Source organism: Octopus bimaculoides, chromosome 4 (genome assembly GCF_046866305.1).
Source record: "Octopus bimaculoides isolate indiv1 chromosome 4, ASM4686630v1, whole genome shotgun sequence".
Taxonomy (NCBI): Eukaryota; Metazoa; Mollusca; class Cephalopoda; order Octopoda; family Octopodidae; genus Octopus; species Octopus bimaculoides.
Genome location: NC_142931.1, coordinates 26,883,798 through 26,892,594, shown reverse-complemented (window position 1 = coordinate 26,892,594; position 8,797 = coordinate 26,883,798). Strand labels below are relative to the sequence as shown.

General features: G+C 34.1%; 1 long non-coding RNA gene across 4 annotated transcripts in view; it reads right to left on the bottom strand.

Annotated features, from left to right (window-relative positions):
- The window catches only part of LOC106875958 (uncharacterized), a 12,725-nt gene extending 4,140 nt beyond the window's left edge, over nt 1–8,585 (bottom strand). The window contains exons 1-4 of one of the 4 annotated variants that reach the window (XR_016241443.1): nt 8,506–8,585; nt 3,837–4,010; nt 1,120–1,263; nt 580–875 (exon numbers count right to left, since the gene is read on the bottom strand). This is a non-coding gene — a long non-coding RNA (uncharacterized LOC106875958). Of the gene's footprint in view, nt 1–579; nt 876–1,119; nt 1,264–3,836; nt 4,011–8,505 lie in introns of those variants that run through there. The other 3 variants (XR_016241444.1, XR_008264032.2, XR_016241442.1) reach the window with 3 other exon arrangements.
- Nucleotides 8,586–8,797: the final 212 nt, after the last annotated feature.

Here is an 8,797-nt window from a genome sequence, read left to right as displayed (position 1 = left end):
CGATGTGTAATGTATTTTGTGTATGTTGAAGATGTGATTAATTATATCACTCTTATTCATATATACGTACACGTACTGCACACGCTTGCCTCGTCTATACACAAAAATACACACATACACGCATGCACACGTAACTATTCTTATTAATATAAATTAGATTCTGCCTCTACCTTTGTACTTGACCTGTTTGTGATGTACGTGTGCGCGAGTGTGAGTGTATGCGTGCATGTGAGTGAAGTGTACCCGTAGGTGTGTGTGTGTGCTTGTTTGTGTGTGTGTGTGTGTTTGTGTGCGTGTGTGTGTATGCATGTGTTTGTGTGTTCAGATGATAGCACTTGCAATACTAGTCATGTTGTTTCGAATTTCAACACGAGGAAACCAAAAACTCAGATTCAGAGACAATAAATGTGTAATGCAGCAAATAAAAAGAAAATGAACGACAGAAGGGAAATGGACAGTATTAGGATCCATTTTAAAACGGGGGCCACAGTTTTCATTAATGTTTTACGTAGTGTTTTTGGTACCGAAAGACTTTCAAACTTCGTATACTTATCTATTTTGTGTTATAGAACAGAAAAATATTTTTGTATTCGAATTTATTTCATGTAAAAAATTGTCTTATTTCGATAATTTCAACCAATCACTGACAAGTATTCAGTTATTTATATTTACTCCTTTGGCTGATTAAGCGGTGTAAAGCGTATTTAATCTCCATACCTTCGTTTTATTTGCATTTTTCATTTTAAATTTGCTTTAACCCTAACCCTAACCCTAACCCTAACCGTAGGGTTAGGGTTAGGGTTAATTGTTTCAGAATCGTTTGTTTATGTAGTCGGCACTTAATGTATATCGGCTGAATGGACGTCAGTGATTGGCTGAAATTACAGAAATACGACAACTTTAACATGGAATAACTTAGGGATTTCTTTTTTTTTTTAAGAAGACTAAGAGAAAAAGATATTTTATATGACGCATTCTACCAGTTCCAAGTTTCAAAGTGTTTCGTTAAGAAAATACTGTGGCCCCCGTTTTAAAATAGATCCCAGTATTATACTAAAGCGGTAATCTGGTAGAATCGTTAGCACGCCATGCAAAATGCTGAGTGGAATTCCTTCTGACCTGGCGTTCTAGCTGACTTTGCCTTTCATCCTTTTGTGGCCGACTTTGCCTTTTATCCTTTTGTGGTCGACGAAAAGAGTATCAATTGGGTACTGGGGTCGATGTAATTGACGAGTCCCTCCCTGAACATTTTGGGCCTTGTGCCTATAGTAAAAAAGGTTATACAATCTAATATTTGTCACCATACTGTGGACTACTTAAGTGCTGAAGGAAGTGGAGACGGGAGGGCAAAAAAGATATTATTGTCGGTACTTGATTCATTGACCTTTAGATAGAAAAAGAAGAAAAGAAAAGAAGGACAAAGAAAAGTTTTAAAATTCTTATGAGATAGTCTTCGGAAGAAACTGTTGGAAACATCTTGAAAAATGCTATGCCATGGAATACTTGGAAAAATGTCGAAGGTAATGTGAGGAAAATACATAAAACAAAGGAATAAAGCTGTATAGATCAATGTTACTCTGTTTCTTAAGAGGATCGTCTTCTCGGCCATCAACGCCATCAACATAAAAGCACCACATAGACAAGAAGAACTTGAAATTCTCGCGCACAAGAAACAGCCCATGATATATTTACAGACAGACAAACAGACACACACACACACACACACACACACAAACACACACACACACACACACACACATATATATATATATATATATATATATATATATATATATATATATGCATATATACTTACGCATATGTACATACATCTATACGTATATATATATTTATATATATATATATATATATATATATATATATATATATATATATATATATATATATATATATATATATATATATATATATATGCATATGTGGGCACAGGACGTCAGGAAACGTGTACAACAAAAAAAAGTACGAAGCACGAGTTCATGGAACATGCACTATTTTTTCGAACAACGAAAGACAAAAATGGAGCACAAAACAAACAACATAAAGAACGACCCTTCATCAGTTGCTGGCTGTTTTTCTAGTCTCGTATTTCGAGCATTTAACAACAATATACGCTTTCAATAAAACAGTTGCTCTCGCAAAGCAAATTGAATAAAATTTAGGATTTTGCGGAAAGTCAAAATTGGTAACACAAACAGGACAGTGAAAACAAACACGGAAGGACTGCTAAGCCCAAACGAGGTTGTGATGGCGAACGCGCAAATTAAGCTAGGACAGGAGACAAACAAGAACACGTCTTCCTTGTTCCAGCTACAACGGAGAGAAAGAAAGAAAGTTGGCCGATGGTCAAGTGGGAGCCACGTGAGAAAGGGAGGAGGAGTGAGGGAGAGAGAGGATAGAATAGTGGGAGAAGAGGAGGTAAAATAATGAGAGAGAAAATAGAAAGAAAACGAAAGAGTAAAAAGATCGTATAGAGTGCGCATCAGAATTAATAAGATAAAACTTACTTGGAAGAGGATGCGTGGCATTCAATCATATAATAATATAAATAATATATATATATATATATATATATATATATATATATGCATATGTGGGCACAGGACGTCAGGAAACGTGTACAACAATAAAGTACGAAGCATAAGTACATGGGACATGAACTATTCTTTCTAGCAACGAAAGACACAAATGGAAAACAAAACAAACAGCATTAAGAACGACCCTATATATACATACACACATACATGCATAATGCATGCATACATATACATACATGATATATTTACAGACATATATGTACATATATATATATATATGTATATATATATATATATATATATATATATATATATATATATATATATATATATACATACACGCGCATACATACATGCATACATACATACATGCATACATACATACATACATACATACATACATACATTCATACATACATTCATATATGTGAGTGTATGTGTAAGTATGAATATGTATATGTGTATGTATATAATATGTATATATGAAAAGTGTACATATATTTCTAAATTATAATTCTTAGATCATAACAATATTTAATAAGGAAAAAGTGATATTCTCATACATAAGTACGAAAACATGTAATTTTTTTGTGTATGTGTACAAATGAAGAAACAGTGATATCCTTATCTGTGATGGTTTCATTGACGAGAAGGACTTTTTTAAAGTTCATTGTAAATTGTTAAGAAAGAAGGGAGTACACAGGCGGGAAGTTGAGTTTTCTATATAAAGTTGTCTTATTCAGTGAATTATTATAAGACAGTATTGACATAAGTATACAACATCCTCCATCATTTTATGACCTCAGTTCATTATTTGGAACAAGAACAACATACAAAAGGTAATGTATACTTTGATATCCACAAAACACTCGTATTAAATGAATGCAAAATATTTCAGTAACAAAATATCTAATCAGCAATCTACAGGAACGGAAGATGTTTAACTTTTTGTGAAGAATGTGAAATAAATGTCGAAAAGAAACAAACAAAAATGTTCAATATATGAAGAAGAGATACACTAAAACCATTGATAGTTTTCAAATGCGTAATAGATGTATAATAAGATCATCATAACAACGTTGAAACTAATGAAATAGGTGCTTAGAACATTTTTTTGCAACACTTCGTTGTTAATTAAGTTGCCTGTCTTTTTAGTCAACAGCTGAGTTTAGCATCAGAACAAATACACTATAGAGTTTGTGATATAGTTGCCTGCATAGACTGTAATCAATCATAATACGTCTTAAAGGAGTGTCAGATGTTTTAGAAGACCTGGCTTACCGTTTAAATGCTAGTTAGTGTAAGACATTCAAAATTAAATTCTTTTCTTCAGCACATCCTCTGTCTTTCTAAGCGTTTTGTCTTCGTCTTTAGAAATGAATTACTGACAAATAATTAGAAGATTTGGATAATGTTGTTTCATTTAGCACATGGTTTTCAGTGGATGAGGCATCACTATAATGAAATAGACAAGCCCGAAGTCGTTAAAATCACAGAAAGAACGAAAACCAGAAAGAAAAAATATATTTTAAAAATAATCCTTTTATTTTCTTTATATTATTCGTCAAATGCTCATGGTTTTATGAGTCGAACTAATGGCTTACTTTGTTCGTGACATCTAACCTACATTCACAACATCGAACTGGTAGCTCTCTTTTTCGCAACTGTAAAACCTTATCTAGTTATGTCAATCCTCTGTGCAATCTGTTACTTTCTAAGCCCACGTTATGATTCATGACTGTGACTCTATGTGTATTACTTATCATTATAAGTTTTGGGGGTGCAAAAGTGATGTAAGCAAAGTTTAGCGGATCCAGCCAGCTAAACCAGATTCACAAAACCAGACCGCAGGTTCGAATGATCAAAAAATTCTTCTTATTATTATTATTATTATTATCTCTTTATCATAGGTTATATTGGAGCTCCTGGAATCTTGCATGCGTAGCCGGCTTACTACCTGCAGCCTACGGCACCATGCTATTCGTTCTTTTCAGCTATCTAATACTTTCCTGATTATTCTGGCCGTGCCAAGGAAGCAAACCTTTTGCAACAGTTCTATTGAGCACTCTGCTCCAATTTTATTTATATTCCTTTTGGTACCTTCTCATACTGTTCCAAAGACCCAATAATAATTGGCACTATCTTCACCTTCTTATTCTTCTTCTTCTTCTTCTTCTTCTTCTTCTTCTTCTTCTTCTTCTTATTATTATTATTATTATTATTATTATTATTATTATTATTATTATTATCATTATTATTATTATTATTATTATTATTATTATTATTATTTTTATTATCATTATTATTATCATTATTATTATCATTATTATTATTATCAGTAGTAGTAGTAGTAGTAGTAGTAGTAGTAGTAGTAATATCATTATTATTCACTGCAGAGTACAAAGGACACATTTTCAAACGCTCTAAGTTGGTGCAGTTGCAAACATTTATCTACACCGGTTTGGTGCGTTTTTGCATTATTTATTTTATTCCAAGTTGGCAATAGAAACACCAGAAACCTATTACTGGTTTTCTATTGTTATTTAGCCCCTCGAGGGACTATATTTGGCCCACCAAATAAGTTCGATGGGCGTTTAATTCAATTTAATCAAACACAACTCAACAAGATGGCGGAGTGCGTCTTGGAAGAGTTGAGAAAAAAAGAATCTGGTGATTGCTGAAGATTTCCCTCCGCTTCCCTCCGTTACTGGCAACAATACAGGAGAGGGGGGAGGAGAAAAACGAGTCTGTAACAGTACAAAGTCCACCTCGTAGTAACAGCAACAACTGTAGCAATGACAACAGCAGCAACAGGGACAGCCGCAGTAGTAGTAGTAGTAGTGGTAGCAACAACAACAACGAAAGAGACAGCAACAACGAAAGAGACAGCAACAACGAAAGAGACAGCAACAGCTGTGGCAGCAGCAATTGCAGCAACAGCAGCAATAGCAAAAGTGACAACAGCAGCACCAATAAAACCAACACCAACAACATCGACAAAAACAACAACAACAATAATGGCAGCAGCCGTAGCAGCAGCACATTTTACCCGTTGGGTGGTTGGTGTTGGAGTTGGTATTGGTGGTGTTGTTTCTGTTGCTCTTGTTCTTGTCTTTAATTCATAAACGTCGACTCTTACTCTCTTTACTCTTTTACTTGTTTCAGTCATTTGACTGTGGCCATGCTGGAGCACCGCCTTTAGACCAGCAAATCGACCGCAGGACTTATTCTTTGGAAGCCTAGTACTTATTCTATCGCTCTCTTTTGCCGAACTGCTAAGTTACAGGGACGTAAACACACCAGCATCGGTTGTCAAGCGATGTTGGGGGACAAACACAGACACACAAACATATACATACACATACATATATATATATATACATATATACGACGGGCTTCTTTCAGTTTCCGTCTACCAAATCCACTCACAAGGCTTTGGTCGGCCCGAGGCTATAGTAGAAAACACTTGCCCAAGGTAGTATAAAAAGAAAATAATTAACCTCAGTAAACTTCTCACTTTCTAAAAGCTCACTCTCCCGGAGAGCTTTTAGTGGATAAGATCTTGGAAAAATCGACACATAAACAAAACATGCAGATATGAAAGCACACGTGCATCAGTGTAATAAATTTGCACAGTGAACACAAATACACACTCTCATTCACATACACTGTACGAAGTGGAAGCACTCATGGACATGTATATGTGAAAAATAATTCTACACAAAAAAGAACTACACAATACACTCTGAGATAGCTGCAGGTGTATATATAAAGAAACTATTTACAGACAGATGAAAGATTAAAAATAGTTTTAGCACAATTTGGAGAAAACTTATGGCAAGAATCGCAACGATAAAGTTTGTGCTGTGACCCTCATTACGGATCTCTTTTGTACTTCGGATGTTTGGACGGTGATAAATAACAACAGTCTATATGATAACGTTATAAAAATTCATAAAGAAAGCAAGGGGACTTATACATATATATATATATATATATATATATATATAGTTGATAGTTGAAAATATGTGTAAAAAAAAATATAAAAAGTGGAAGAGAAATGCCTTCGTTTCATATAGTTTAATATCTTTTTATAAATATATACATATATACATAAATATATACATATTATATAGATATATTTTATGTATATTCTTTTTACACATATTTTCAACACATAATTTTGCCACAGGGTGTATACTGAATCTTCAGTCTCTTTACACCTTGTATATTTTTATATTGCTATATATATATATATATATATATATATATATATATATATATTAAACACACACATATATATATATATATATATACATATATATTAATAACAGACAACCAGAGTGATACTTTCGAGTGTAGCAGAATTAATATTCTCCAAAGTTGGAGGCAAGTTTGAAAGAAACAAAAGGGTGTTGGATCAGATCCCTTACAAAATTTAATTTTATTTCTGCCTTTCAAGTTTAAACCCTGCTTCTTTTATCTTTCCTCCTTTAAAGGAGAATCAAATATGTTCTAGTCATATGGTGTGATGTATACACTTGGCTATATTCTCATCATTATAGCATCGTATGTTATTGTGACTCTTCATCTGAGAAGGTCATGCATTAAACTCGACTCGGAAGCGGAAGGAAACCGTTTATTACTTATTAATGAAAGCCTACAAACAGAAATGTCTTTATTCTGAAAGAAACCATAGATCTTCATTATTATATTAGAATATTGAGATTTTCGTTCTAATATGTTTACATTAAATTTCGCTAGAGTTGTCTCTTCCTTTTATCGTTCTAAGAAATAAGTGCCGGCCAAGCACTATGACGTGAAAGTGCATGGTCTAGTGATTAGAGTATAACACTCAAGATCGCAGGTCGCAGGTTCGTTTTCTGGACAGGGTGGTGAGTTGTGTTCTTCAGCAAAACACTTCATTTCAAGTTGCTCAGTTTACTCATCCGTAAATGAGTAACCATACGACGGACTGGCGATCCTTTCAGTGAGAATGTTTTGATTTCGATTACATATACCCCATACAAATCAGGTAACCAGCCCTATGAATCATAAGACTCAAGATGGCAACATCTAAGCGTTGATGACGATGAACTACTACGGTCAAGTTGATATAATCATCTCTGCCCTACTGCAAATTTCGTCCTTGTGGTTAAGTTAGAAATTAATATATTTACGTCGAACTATTGACTGAAATGTTCTAACGTACTTTCTAATATCTCGATGCATCTGGTGTCACCAGTATTTAGATACATCAATCTGGGTAGTCTTCCATGCATATGGTTCTGTATATTGTTATTACTATGACATCATGCCACATAGGACGGTAGTAGCTTGCTGACATTTTGCAACAGCTGTTGAGGATGTGGGAGTTACAGCCATATGTTAGTATGCATGTACGTATAAATGTTTTTTATTCATATATTTACTATTAATATTGTGTCTACGTAAATCTTTAATGTTTTTCTACGAATCTACGTATAATAATTATATGCTCTTGAGATAGAAAGAATTGTGCTCTTATTTTAGTCATTTCTCTTTAATTAAAGAGATACTGCCATCCGAGATATTTTTACACTTATTCATAGCAACACATCAAGTTTTACTATTATATTGTTATCTTTGCGTAAGTTTTACTCGTACCACGCCAGCCCAACCAACACCGCCAACAACACCACTACCGTCTCCTCATCAACACCAGCCCCCTCCGACGACGATCTTACTATCACCAGCTTCACCACTAACATCAACACGAAAGACCCAACTAACTCCACCAACATTTACACCACAGTCATCATCACCATCATTAAGAACCCCACTAGTATCTCTATCACCACCGCCATCACTAACACACCCCACTCATTCCACCATTACACGCACAGAAGCAACTGTTCACCATTCCAACTTAATCTCATAGCATTATTTCAGGTTATTCAAAACAACTTACAATTTTATCAGCGCTTCATCAGCAAAAATAATGATACTCTGAACATTATAAAACAGATTTCTCTTTATCTCCTATGATACGTCATAATAACAGTTACAACAAATAACAATAATACGTACGCACATACTCACCTACACACACACACACACATATATATATATATATATACATACATACACGCACACACACTCATACACACACACACACACACACACACATATCTATCTATCTATCTATCTATCTATATATATATATATATATATATATATATATATACCCCCACACACACACA